This window comes from Ischnura elegans, chromosome 6 (genome assembly GCF_921293095.1).
Source record: "Ischnura elegans chromosome 6, ioIscEleg1.1, whole genome shotgun sequence".
In the NCBI taxonomy this organism is placed as follows: domain Eukaryota; kingdom Metazoa; phylum Arthropoda; class Insecta; order Odonata; family Coenagrionidae; genus Ischnura; species Ischnura elegans.
In genome coordinates, this window is record NC_060251.1 from 13,105,773 (window position 1) to 13,119,744 (window position 13,972).

Consider the following 13,972-nt stretch of genomic DNA (forward strand, 5'->3'; position numbering starts at 1 on the left):
GCATTTTCTTACTTGAAACCGGGCTGAAATCTGAAATAAATACTCTCTATAAATAATAAACTTTTCGAATAACCCTTTCAAAAGAGCATCAAGTTCTCTTTTATATTCTGAAACCTTTATCTTAAGTTTTATAAAGAATTATAATACGGAATGTGTTGTAAATAAAGCAACTAATGAAAATGCAGTATTTTAAACAGCAAAAAAACTTTGGTTCAAATACTCTTGACTCATTTAATTACACCTCTCACACATGCCTCCCTATAGACGCGAGCGTTATCGGAGCCCTCGGCGATCGCTGACCCGCAGACCAGGCCAGACCGCACCTGTATTATAGTAAAATCTGTATGTTCTGCAGCGACCATTCCTGGTATATTAAAAGCTGATATCATAAATTAATAACATCTTGTAGCGGAGGAATCATCCATGACAACGCGGATTATTTGTTTTAACGACGATGAGATCAAAACAGAGGATTGAAGATATTGTGTTTTGAGAACGAAGTAAGAGTTAATGTGTACCACTTCTACTGAAATAAATGTGTTAAGTGTTCCGGAAATAGGAATAGTTGTTTTTTTGGAACCCTCGCACGTAACAACTGGTGTCAGAAGGGGACAAATACATAGATTATAGTGTTTGTTTTTTGTATGAAGCACGACTTATTTTCAATCGAAGTAGGAGCATGGCTTCAAAGGCAGCTAAGTTAAGTGAGTTGAAAGTGGCGGATTTGAAGCGCGAGTTGGCGGAACGTGACATGGAGACTAGCGGGACGAAAGCAGTCCTTCAATTGCGACTTCGTGAGGCGCTTCAGGCCGAAGGCGTGGACCCCGAGGATTTCTCCTTCGAGATGGAAGTCGGCGCGCATGAATTCACGCATTTCCTCACTGTATTTAAAGAAGAGCGTGCCGAGTATTCCAGAACTTTGAAAGAAATTGCCAGTAATATTCGCACGATCAAAGACGAATTGCTGGCGAAGATCTCTGAAGTAAAATGTGGGTTGGAAGACGACGTCAGAGAATTAAAGGACAAGCTTGAAAATGACGTTAGCGGAGTAAAAGATGAGCTGGAAGCAGATGTCAACGAGATGAAGGAAGAACTAAAATACGTCACTTCGGAAGTACAAGGCGTGCAAGAGAGTTTAAGGAACGTAAAAGAGGATTTAAAAAATGGTTGAAGTCGACGTAGAGAAGCGTTTTGAAGATCGTCTGAAAACTCTCGCTCAAGAATTGACGCAAACGGGCACTGTTGGAGTATTGTCAGGACTAGCACCTAGTATCAAGGCCGTGCGTGTAAAACCACCTACAAACGACGGCAAGATTCCTTGGTCTACTTACTTCAAAAAGTTTGAAGCCGTCGCCAACGCCAACGGGTGGACGAAGGAAGACAGAGCTACGGGCTTGATTGTGGCGCTGCGAGGAGACGCTTTGAACATTCTTCAAGCGATGCCTGACCATGAACACAGGAACTACGAGTGTCTGGTGGGCCGACTTGAAATGAGGTACGGTCACAAACACCTTCAACAAGTCTACCACAGCCAATTGCTCACTAGATGTCAAAACCTGTTATGTGCCGTGTGTCGTGTTGTAAGTGCATTTGGTTCTTCCTTCAGCAGTTAATTGCAATAATCCAACAAAGAAATAAATCGTTTTCCTGACCAGAATGCGAGCCCGGGTATTTCGAAGTGGTGAAACTAAGGAAATACCTCTACTTAATCGGAATGATTAATTTATGATTAATATTCTTGTGAATGTTTGCATAAGATATTGCTCTACCCATTGTGCAAAGATCAGTATTCCTGCTTCCCTCGTCGAAAAGGTATGCAGATTACTGAGAAGACGTGAATATCCTCGTTCATCGATTCGATAGTTTACTATAGCTAACCCAACGAATGAAGTAATACCTCCAATTACCTTAGGTTCATCGATTCACATTGATAAATAAAATGTCAGGCACAAGGCACAAAGCGCTCGAAGGTGAAGACTTTCTATTTCAGAGTGATGCTTAAGAATACCATGATTAAATATTTAACTGAAACCTACGAGTGATATTCAGAGTGGAAAAGAAATGAAGAAAAATTGTTCATGATTAAATTGTTTTATAAACAAAGCCTTATTCTCTCCATTTCAGTTGATTTCAGTCCATTTGTGCCATAATGAATGAGAATGTTCATGTATTATGATCATACATTAATTCTCGTATTTCTTCACTCAGTACTGTCACTGTCTCCCACTCCCATAGAAGCCATTCACAAACCCTCTGCATCCAGCTCACACAGTTGGACACTTTGGTGTAAATTCCATACTTGCTGCATTTTCTACATCCTTCACCAAAGCTTGTAATGCCAAAAATGGTCCATCTCCGATTTGATCCAACACCGCCTTGTCCAGAAAGGCAGAGAAGAAGCCCACCAGAATCCCCAGCACAAGAATCCATCCTTCCCTAGCAATACACAGTACAGAACATGTTTGCAGTAATGTAGTATGAATTCCTCGTACACATCTCTACAAATTTCATTGGACATAATAGAGACCTAAGGAGAAAAAGAAAAGCTTTAAAATCAGGCTTTCTGCCTCCATGGCCGTGTGTTCAAAGCAGGTTTCACAATATCATCTGTCGAGATCCAGGTGCACTTGTCATTGTTCACAACAACTATGATTCAAGTGATATTGTGTCAGGATCTTACTTGAAGATCATTAGGCAATTGAAATACGTATCAATAAAATGTAACACAGTGATACCATCATATAAATCTATGAGGTGTGAGTGAAAATAAATGCTTACTCAGAATTAAAATCAGCTTAGTCACATGAAAATGACATAGAGTATAAACATAAAGCTGAAAAAATTATTGTTACAAGTATTCATACACTCTTGTTAAGCTATTGAATATTAATGGATGAGCTACCTTAAAGAAAAAGGTTTTCAACGAAATACGAAAGGATTCCAGCAGTCTTTTGGGTTTACTAGCAGCACGGTCGGATTCTTGGCCACCCATTTGTATGTATCTGCTGCTGGAGACAGTGGCGTGGGAAGGGGGAGGTCTAAGGGTCCCGGACCCCCCAAAATATAAAAACACAATTATTTTCCTGCATAAAAGAAAACAAAATATTAAAAATCATGTATTTGTATAATATTTCCTTAACAAATGAAGTTTTTGTATTTATGAAAAGTGTTAAAATTAGTTTAAAACCCATTACTTAGTACCCTGTTTTTCAAAAAATTTACCCCCTGATTTTGGACCCCCCTCTACCCCCGAACGAAATTCCTGGCTGCGTCACTGGCTGGAGATTAAACTGATTACCAGTCATCCAACCGTGATACGGGTACACCCAAAAGAGAATATCAGTGGGCATCATGGACTGCCAAAGGTTTAACCTATTGATATGAAGGAGTATTTATTTTGAGAAAGGATGGGTGAGTTTCACTTTTCCCTTCATTCTGATCTGTTTGGTTCCTGACATTGGGTTGTTGTGACAGTTCTTCATTCTGGTTTTCATAATCTGCTCTTATAAATCATTTTTTGAGAAAATTTTTTAAATGCTGTCAATGATTTTTACTGGGTTATTATGAAATCTAACTACAATAACGCATCTAGTAATTTCACAAGAGCATAATTGGATCAATTGCTGTTCTATATTTTTAGTAAGTTGACATGATTGAATTTTTTTTGTTTTCAGCTAGCAAAATCTCTTTCTCCAGACACGGAACTAGGGTGGGGTAGAAGGGGTACGCGCCCCGGGTGGCATATTGCAGGGGACAGCAAAATTTGTAAACTTTATTTTAAAAAGTTATTTGATTTTCTAATTATATTATTTGACATTAATTATAAATTTATAAATTATTAAACAACAGGAGCAATAAAAGTTCTTAATAGCAAGTATACAATGTGTAATTTCAAACATTGCATCTAAAAAATAACTTATGGATGTATTATATTTTAGCGATTTGGGGGGGGGGGGATGAGAGGGCCTCAGGGGAGGGGAGCGGCACACTGAACTTGGCCTCCCTAACTAAACTCCGGCCCTATGTTTCGCCACTCCGCCTTTTCATCACGTATCTACATAATACCCTACGAGCCACCTCTAGGGTGTTTGGCAGGGGGTGAAAAATCACCAACATGCAGCATGCAAGAGGACCGCCACATGCACACCGCATGGTCATAGAAATATTCCGCACACTAGAAAAATATACATGCTTATTCATAAAAAAATTCTTATGGTTAGCAATTCCTACAGCAAATACATGCAAGGTTAGAACTATGAAAAAACATGCAATGAGTGATCCTAGCGAGCGACGCCATTAATCCTATCAATTGAAACAACGTTGCTATCCTTAATATTACGAGGGAAGAATGACGTTTCAAATCTCTCTGTTTTGCAGTCTATTTCTTTTATTTTTTTCTAATGATCACGTCTACTGTAGTACGATGGTAAACGAAGGATATGATTCACGTCATCTGAGAAAATACCTTCTTCGAATTTCCTAAGTAAGTTAAGCCTATACTTCGATCTATGCTCCTGTAAAGATTCCCATCCTGACTCGTGTAACATACTGGAAACGCTGCACTTTTTGTATCGTTAGTCTTTCATCCAATCTCCCTTTTTCTTGCCTTTCTTGGGTAAGGGGTCCTGATGAAATACCCATCGTAATGGGTCCCTCAAGAATTTTTCTTCCCTTGCGTTGAGAGCAACCAGAAAGAGCATGCAGTATAGCCATGTGCAGTGCCCTAGTGCAAGGTTGTATTCAATGAGCGAGAGAGGGGAAATAATACAGGTGATAGGATGAGTAGAAAGATGCTCTTCAAGCAAGGGAATGCGTTACTTACGGCGAAACAGAAACACATTCCTAACGATTGATATATTCTTACCCACTGCATCTACTCCCTCCAGCCCCTCGCCTGAATGTGCGGAAAAGACAAAGTTTTTATTATATAATTAAGTACATAATTATTCAGTCATAAATGTTCAACTTTTCCATAAATTAACTCCTGAAATAATCAATTTGAATGTATGTACTATTAATTGTGTTGTGTTGTAATCTTTTCACGGAAAAATAACGTTTTTTTATTTCTTAAAAAATAAATAGAAACAACACGTTTTGGCAACCAACAATTGCAATGTTGTTATCTGAAATAGAAAAAAGTTGAGTTCCATTTCCGAAATAATGTAACTGTTCCAAATCCACAAAAAACGAAAATCTCAACGAGGTATCGGCCCAGACTCGTCTAAGAAACTTGATTCAACAGAAATCATTGATTGGCCTGTTTCGCAAACGGTGATTTGATAGGGACTTTAAAATGAATGGCATCCGGCGATCCTAGCAGAGCAAGCAGCGTAAATTACGGAGGTAATCTACGACTCGATAAGTTACGAAGATACTCCAATCTCGAAATATGAGCAATGGACGCGGAGATTTCTTGCTTCATGAAGACCTTTGGAACTATTTTCAGCCGTGGAAATAAGTACATAAACTATGTGTTGAATGAAGTAACAGCGGAGGTGCCTAAACAGCAGAGTAAGCAAGCTAAAACGAGAGCGAAGATATATGTATTACTTCGTCAAGAACTGAAGACTAAGGTCGTGGAATGCAAGACGGTTAAGACGATGCGGGAAAAGCTGAAGACAACATTCGAGGATTGAGGTGTTAATCGTCTTGTTACTCAAAATACTAGCTGATTCAAATCAATCTAAGGCCGTGTTCAAGCATAGACGATTATGTCCAAAAATTTAGCGCGATCGATGCGATGTTAAATGTCATCGGGAAAAAGATCGATGACGAAACTTTTGTTTCGGGGCATTAACACCGGAGTACCTACAGGGAGTTTCAAATGGCGCACTGTGACCAAAGCCATCAAATCCGAGCTGGTGAGGCAGAGTGTGCTGATGGAAGGCAACAAGCGAGCCTCGGAGTCCGAAGGACAGGAGTTCGCATTCGTCGTCAAACACGACCAAAGGCGTAAGGGAGAAAAGCGTGGAGGCAGGGGCAGTCTGCGGTGATTGGAGGTCCTCCCCTGGAAAATTATAGGTAATTGCATGCCCAGAAATGGATTTTGACGCTATTCTGGCTCTCAAAAAGTGGATTGAAGTTAATAAAAACAGCAATTTCGTAATAAAAACACTATGAAAAGTGATAATTTTACATATTATAAAATTGAATCTATTATGATTCTGTAATTTATTTAGTTAATTTGTTTCTTGAAATTGGGCTGAAATCTAAAAAAAATTCTTAATTAACCTTTTCGAATAACCCTTTCGAAAAGCATCGTATCCTAATTGTCCATCATGTCACGTGGGTCTGTTTTATCATCTGGTGCCTTAATTTTTTTTTTTTTTTTTCACTCTGCATTTTGTAAATAACGAGCTAATGAAAACGTATAATTTTGTAATTGCAAAAAAACTTTGGTTCAAGTAATATGAGTTTTTTTATATACATTTTTCATGCCCGCTTCATGATAGACGCAAGCGTTGTGGGAGCCTCCTATTAAGCTCAGGGCCCTCGCCTATTACCGACCAGCCGACCTGGCCATACCACCCCGGCGTGAAGGGCATCATTGTGACCAGCGCAGCAGATATCAACTGCAGCGCAACGGATATCAAGGAGACCAACGCGGCGGGCGGTGTTCGCACTCTGCTATGGGAGCTGGGACATCGGAGTGGCTCCGAAACTACAAGAACGTAAATCACGACATATTGTGCTCTAGAAAAGCTTTCAAATGGAATTTCTGCAAATTATTACTGCACCAGTTCTCTTTTCTTAACTTCCCATCCAGGTTCCAAACTGATGAATTCGTGGAACCAAATGCCGAAGAACTGTATCCCTAATTGGAAAATCCATATTAGAAAATCTAGATCAGTGGAAATGACCAATCACCTTGAGAAGATCCATCTCGGAATGGCTGCTTCATTAGGCTCATATGCCCTCCCTACAGGAATTTCTGGCTGGTCTGTCTCATATGACCTCCCTATGGCCCTCAACCATCTAGCACCATTGGAGTCTTCACCCTCACCTCACCCTTCACTTCACCCTCGCACAATCTGCCCAATTCATCCACCGCTTCCTCTGGAATGGTTGGCATGCGAGGGTATAGGCGGAGAGCAGCTTTTCTCATTCTATGCCCCCTGGTCTTTTCCCACCGCATGAGATGCGATCTCAAAGACCCCTCCATTTCAACCTCTTCTTCCTCCTCCTCCTCACATTGGCGATTGTAGCAACCTGTGCCAAACAAAGAGAAACCTCTTCGTTAGTACATTTCGCTAATCAGGTTACCCTCGTCAACCTCGTTGTCCTCCTCTTTTCCTTCCACATCGGACTCATATACCTTCCCTATGGCACTCAGCCATGCTGCACTGAATGGGTCTTCGTCGTCCCTGCCCTCCTCAACCTCCTATTTGATCAGAGGCATCCGCAACAATCAGCAGCTGATGATGGGGGTAATTGTTTTCAGACGAGGCCGCTTGGTCTTCTTCATCCAAGGTGTCTCGTGTTTTCTTAGGGACCCCTCCATTCTCTCCTCCTCTTCCTCCTCCCTGCGTTGGGGACAGCAGCAGCCTGTGCAAAAATAAAAAAGGAGTAATATCAGGGTGAACCGGAGTTTGAACCCCCTATTCGCCAATTTGCGCCGCGCGTTATGGTTACTTCATTTTTTTTAACAAATCCCGGATTTATTATCGAATTTACCCATTTATAAAACGTTCGAGCATGATTTCGATGGAATCTGTGGATTATAAGAAGAATTTGGATGAATTTTTTTTGAAAGAAGTGAAATATTCTAGTTTATATTTCGCATTGTTGCCTGTATACGGTCAGAAGTAGGTATGTGTTATATTGGTGTATGAAAGAAGGTTTCATCGTCCAAAATCGTAGTCAAATTAATTGTTTTTTATGTGAAATTATAAATTTCTTATTAATTATTTCTTGTTAATTATATGTTGTAAGAACAAATAAAATTATGTGTTTAAATTTTATTTTTGCAGTAATTTTACACATTTTTCAAAAAGTTTATCGTACGCCGACCACGGGGTCCAACTACGGTCGCGCCAAAAATCATTACTATCAAAGGTTTCTAAGATTCAAATTAGGTTTAGGAATAACATGAAATTTAGTTTCGTGAAAACTGCAGAATTTAAATACTTTCCATGCAAGCATTTTAAGTAATGCTTTAGGTCAATAGAAACAAGCTATTACCTTAAGAAAAATCAGCCAAGAATTGCTGGCTGATATGGCTCATCAGACATAACACCTATGGCTCTCATCCATCTGGCACCGTAAGGGTCTTCAACTTCATCTCCATGCAACCTGCCCCCCCTCATCCTCGCTTTCCTCTTCAATGGGTGACATGGGAAAATATGAGGATCTAGGAGAGCAGGTATTCGCAAGCGAGACCCCCTTCCACCGGATTATATGTGCTCTTAAAGGCCCCTCCAGTTCATACTCATCTTCCTCCTCCTCCTCACATTGGCGGTCACAGCAACCTGTGAAAAAGCATGAGAAACCTCTTCGTTGGTGTATTCGCTAAGAACGTTACCCTCCTCAACCTCGTTGCCCTCCTCTTTGATGAGAGGCATTTGTGCCCACCAGTAGTTGGTGAGGAGGGCAGGTGTTTGGAGACGCGGCCCCCTAGTATTCTTCATCTCAATTTGATGGTGTCTTAGGGACCCCTCCAGTCACTCGTCCTCAATGCCCTCCTCCCGTGGGGAACTGCAGCAGTCTGTGAAAAAATAGAAGAAAAATGTCATCATTATTAAATGACTCTAAGGTTCAAAGAGGGTTAAAAAATAACACATTGTAATTGTATTAAATTCCCGTATGCCATTCATGCATAGTTAACAATGTTTAGTCATACATAAATGTAAGAATTATTTAGGAATCCGTGATATTACATGCTGAATTAACTATTGAATGTATGATCTTGTTTTTTCTCGGCGAATATTTCTTATAAATATTTCTCGGGTTTCTAGCCGAGTGAGACTTTTTTGGTCTAACGTTTCGACGGAACACTCTTCCATCGTCCTCAGAGAATGAATGTGCTGCAGGCCTGCCTTCCTGCGCTTATATAGCCGTTCAAACCGGGGGGCATTGTTGTCCCCTTCTGTCCGTTATCATTTTGATTAACGGTTTCCATTCCGTGCTTATCGTGTACCCAGAATCGCGATTTACTTTATTCCTCTCCAGCCGGATCTCAATGGCTTCTTTAAGGAGACGATCCCAAAACAAAGGTGCCTTAGAGATCACTCGAGCCTCATCGAAAGATATTATATGACCTTCCGTTAGGCTGTGTTCAGCGAGGGCCGATTTCTCCGGATGGAACAGTCTTATACACCTCTTGTGCTCTTTAATTCGTGTCTCAACCGTGCGCCCAGTCTCTCCGATGTACACTTTCCCACACTGACATGGGATACGGTAAACTCCAGGTGTTCTGAGTCCCAAGTTGTCCTTCACACGCACTAAATCCCCACGCAGTTTTTGCGGTGGTTTGTGTATAGTTTCAATATTCCGCTTTGCTAGAATCCTCGATATTTTCCCGGCCACAGTTGAGACATAAGGCAGACAACCTCTTGCTACGGGTTTCTTATCTCTGGAAGGCATATCTGGAACGAGGAAGCTTTCAACGCGGTTATTCTTGTGCTCTGTGTTAGCTCTTAACAGGGCGAGCGAAATCTCTTTCTTCGTATACCCATTTCGGAGGAATGTTTCCCGTAGGTGATCTAATTCTTGTGGGAGGCTTTCTTTGTCTGCTATAATATTTGCATGATGCAGGAGGGTAGAGAGAACAGCTCTTTTTTGAGATGGATGGTGGTGACTTAAGCCATTTAGGTACAGGTCAGTGTGTGTTGGCTTCCGATAAACTCGGTGACCTAAAGTTCCGTCCTCCTTTCTTTGGATTAAAATATCGAGGAAGGGTAAACTGTTGTTTTTCTCTATCTCCATCGTGAATTGAATATTTTGATGTTGTTCATTCATGTGTTTCAGGAAATTATGCAGAGCCTTAGATCCATGAGACCAAACAATAAATGTATCATCCACATATCGGAAATAGTGTGTTGGTTTATGCGTCGCTGAGGCAAGGGCTTTTTCTTCGAAGGCTTCCATGTAGAAATTCGCTATTGCAGGAGAGAGTGGTGATCCCATTGGTACACCATCCACTTGCTCGTAATATTTTCGATTATGGAGAAAATATGTGGACGTTAGTACATGATGAAAAAGGCTCACTGTCTTACGGTCGAAACGATCTTCTAGAAGCTCAAGCGTTTCCTTCAATGGAACACGAGTGAATAAAGACACGACGTCGAAACTGACCATGATGTCTGTTTGAGCCAAGTGGAAATCTTGCAGGATCTTCACAAGTTCCGACGAATTTTTTATGTGGCGTTCACATGTTCCCACGTAGGGAGTTAATAAACCGGTGAGGTATTTGGCCAGGTAATAAGTGGGAGAGTCAATTGCACTCACAATGGGTCTTAAGGGTATATCTCTCTTATGAACTTTTGGCAGTCCATATAGTCTTGGCGGTATCGGAGCTTGTGGCACAAGGTTTCTTCTGATTTCTATTGGTAAACCTGCTTTCTTAATGAGTTCAATAGTCTTTCTGACTACGGAGTCAGTGGGGTCACGGTTTAAAGGACGATATGCCTTATCCTGAAGGACAAGTCGAAGTTTTTCTTCATAATCATTGGTCTTCATGACGACTGTCGCGTTTCCCTTATCGGCTGGAAGAATGACGAAGTCAACATTTTTCCGTAGTTTAGCCAAGGCCAATCTTTCCTCTCTGCTCAAATTCGGTTTTGGGATTGCAGCTCTTTTAAGAACCATCGATATCTCTCCTCGTATCTCCTCTGCGGCGTCAGACGGAAGTTTCCGTACGGCTTGCTCTATACCTCCCATGAAATCTTCATATGGAATAGATCATGGAGCAGGGGCGAAATTAAGCCCTTTAGAAAGGACGGATAAAGTATGTTCGTCAAGGGCATCACCTGTGAGATTAATCACGATTCGATTTACATCTGATTTTGGAGTAGGCGCCTTCTTTGGTAAAAGCCGAAGAAATTTATTTTTCAGCCTTTCAGTGTCTTGGCGAAATAAGATGTCAGCTTGAACAGTGGTGGAGACATCGATGTAATCCCAGTCCAAGGGAGAGAGGAAGGACGCGAGGCGTAGGTGTAACGGCATCAACTCTCTTGCAATTTCATCAAGAGATCTTCTCTTGTCGTGAATCCGGTCGCGGACAAGAGCGGCACCAGCTCTCTTCATTATCCTCCTCGCTGAGGGTGAGTCGACTCCGGTACGGACTTGGGCGAACTTCGGCAAGACATCTTGGTCCCGGCATCTTAGGAGGAATGCGAGTGAACTAAGAAGTTTCGCTTTCTCCTTCCTTAGGTGTTCAAGGCGGCGTATAATTATGTATGTTTTAGAGCTGTTCTCTCTACCCTCCTGCATCATGCAAATATTATAGCAGACAAAGAAAGCCTCCCACAAGAATTAGATCACCTACGGGAAACATTCCTCCGAAATGGGTATACGAAGAAAGAGATTTCGCTCGCCCTGTTAAGAGCTAACACAGAGCACAAGAATAACCGCGTTGAAAGCTTCCTCGTTCCAGATATGCCTTCCAGAGATAAGAAACCCGTAGCAAGAGGTTGTCTGCCTTATGTCTCAACTGTGGCCGGGAAAATATCGAGGATTCTAGCAAAGCGGAATATTGAAACTATACACAAACCACCGCAAAAACTGCGTGGGGATTTAGTGTGTGTGAAGGACAACTTGGGACTCAGAACACCTGGAGTTTACCGTATCCCATGTCAGTGTGGGAAAGTGTACATCGGAGAGACTGGGCGCACGGTTGACACACGAATTAAAGAGCACAAGAGGTGTATAAGACTGTTCCATCCGGAGAAATCGGCCCTCGCTGAACACAGCCTAACGGAAGATCATATAATATCTTTCGATGAGGCTCGAGTGATCTCTAAGGCACCTTTGTTTTGGGATCGTCTCCTTAAAGAAGCCATTGAGATCCGGCTGGAGAGGAATAAAGTAAATCGCGATTCTGGGTACACGATAAGCACGGAATGGAAACCGTTAATCAAAAAGATAACGGACAGAAGGCGACAACAATGCCCCCCGGTTTGAACGGCTATATAAGCGCAGGATGGCAGGCCTGCAGCACATTCATTCTCTGAGGACGATGGAAGAGTGTTCCGTCGAAACGTTAGACCAAAAAAGTCTCACTCGGCTAGAAACCCGAGAAATATTTATAAGAACTATTGAATGATTTCCATATTCCAACAATAAAAGTTATTGTGGCAACCAGGGCTAAACATGCGTTCAAAACATTTTCTTTAACAATTTAATGCATTTTTCTTTTCAAATATATTAATTTATCCAGCTTTATAATTTCAGCGTGAATCGTAAACCTTAAGATTGAAAAAAAACTTCTTTATGTTTGAAATAGCACCTTCACGATTTAGTGGGTGTTTCGAATGATCTAAATGCTACAGAAGTCTGTTGATCGTTGCTTCGAGCATTCAAAACGACGTTAAGGACTGGTAAACGTAATGCAGCCTCAGAGTAAGTTATTTATCGTGTACCACAGAGTTAGGTAACAATTTTTCCCACAATTCCCAAGTATAATTTTAATGAGTCCAATGCAATCTTGGTTAATTCGGGTGAGCAGTTCATCCAAAATTCTTTCGGAACAATTTATTTTTATTCCAAAAACTTTATCAAGCGTATTCGTAGAACAGGAAATCATTGTTTGCACTCCACTCTCTAGGCATAATTTTTTTGCGGGGAGAAATGAGAAATTTCTTCGTGTTTTCATGAATATAATTCGGATAATAAAAAAGATAACAAATTGTACAAGATCCGAGCAGTTAATCCGCAGACAGTTTTAATTCCTCAAATGTCTCCTTGCACTCCTATTTTGCGTATTTTCATATTTGAAACGTATCCGCCTTATTCGGATGAATTTTGACTAGCTTCGAATAGGTTGGTTTCCTGTTGTTTTTTTTTTTTTGCTAAATCGAAAGATTATTACTCCTGGAGTACGCATTTCACGCTCTTAGATTGTTAATGACGATATCTATTTTTCGAGATTAAATGAAAAGTGAAAAATTTCAAGCACGCGAAAACGCAACGGCTAAGTAGGAATGCTGGAGAAAGCCCGTGTGACGTCATTCTGGTTCCCGCTGCCGCCGTGGAAGGTGACCTTGGGGCGAGGCTTTGAGCGCCGCTGCGATGCAGGCTGCTAGCAGGTAGCAGAGTAACCGGCTAGCAAGTAGCGCTTATGGCTTAAATAAGGATTATTAATACCTTATCAAACGAAGGAAACGTTCCGACCATAGGCAGTTTTAATTGGTGATTATATAAGAGATGTTTTCCTGAGCTCTGTGCCTCATGCATGCATTGGTAATCTTAGTCGATGTAAAACTCCTATCTACTCGTATAGAAACTAGGTCCCCGTGACGCCACATGGAGTGGCATCGATTGGGCGCCAATCTGGCCTTTTTCAAATGAGGTTAAATTGACCGTTAACATTCGTCTAAACTGGGATTTCTAAAAACCAAATAATTTTTTATCATGAATACACTAATGGTGGGTAACGAATCGCAATCAATGCCTTTTATTTTCTTTGATGAAGGAAATTGCCCTATTATCCCGCACACGTTGTATCAGTTTTTGAGTTCAGGTCCTTTGATCAACATAATGGCTGTATGGCGATACTTAATGAAACTTGGTGACAGGAGACATAATAAAAGATGCACTGATTTGAATGTTCCACAGAAGTTTATTTACCCGACACAGGTTATGCAAGTACTGTGGACTTATTCATTTCCTTCACGATCCATATATTCCCTAGTAACGCACATTTATTATTTGGCCGCAAGATTATATTGAAGAATATATTCTATCTTGCAGCATAGCGAAGGCACGGTGCTACATTCATAAACTTGAAATGCCACAGCTTCACTATTGCTAGAAG

General features: G+C 41.1%; 1 long non-coding RNA gene across 3 annotated transcripts; it reads right to left on the reverse strand.

Annotated features, from left to right (window-relative positions):
- Nucleotides 1–2,075: 2,075 nt before the first annotated feature.
- LOC124160834 lies at nucleotides 2,076–8,954 on the reverse strand. Of its 3 annotated transcripts, none has more exons than XR_006865246.1 (7): nucleotides 8,877–8,954; nucleotides 8,572–8,704; nucleotides 8,182–8,468; nucleotides 7,316–7,545; nucleotides 6,868–7,209; nucleotides 2,903–3,083; nucleotides 2,076–2,527 (listed from the first exon to the last, which is right to left on the reverse strand). It is a non-coding gene; the product is annotated as an uncharacterized LOC124160834 (long non-coding RNA). The 3 variants fall into 3 exon arrangements; XR_006865244.1 differs by having other exon boundaries at nucleotides 8,840–8,915; XR_006865245.1 differs by lacking the exons at nucleotides 2,903–3,083; nucleotides 8,877–8,954 and having other exon boundaries at nucleotides 8,572–8,808.
- Nucleotides 8,955–13,972: the final 5,018 nt, after the last annotated feature.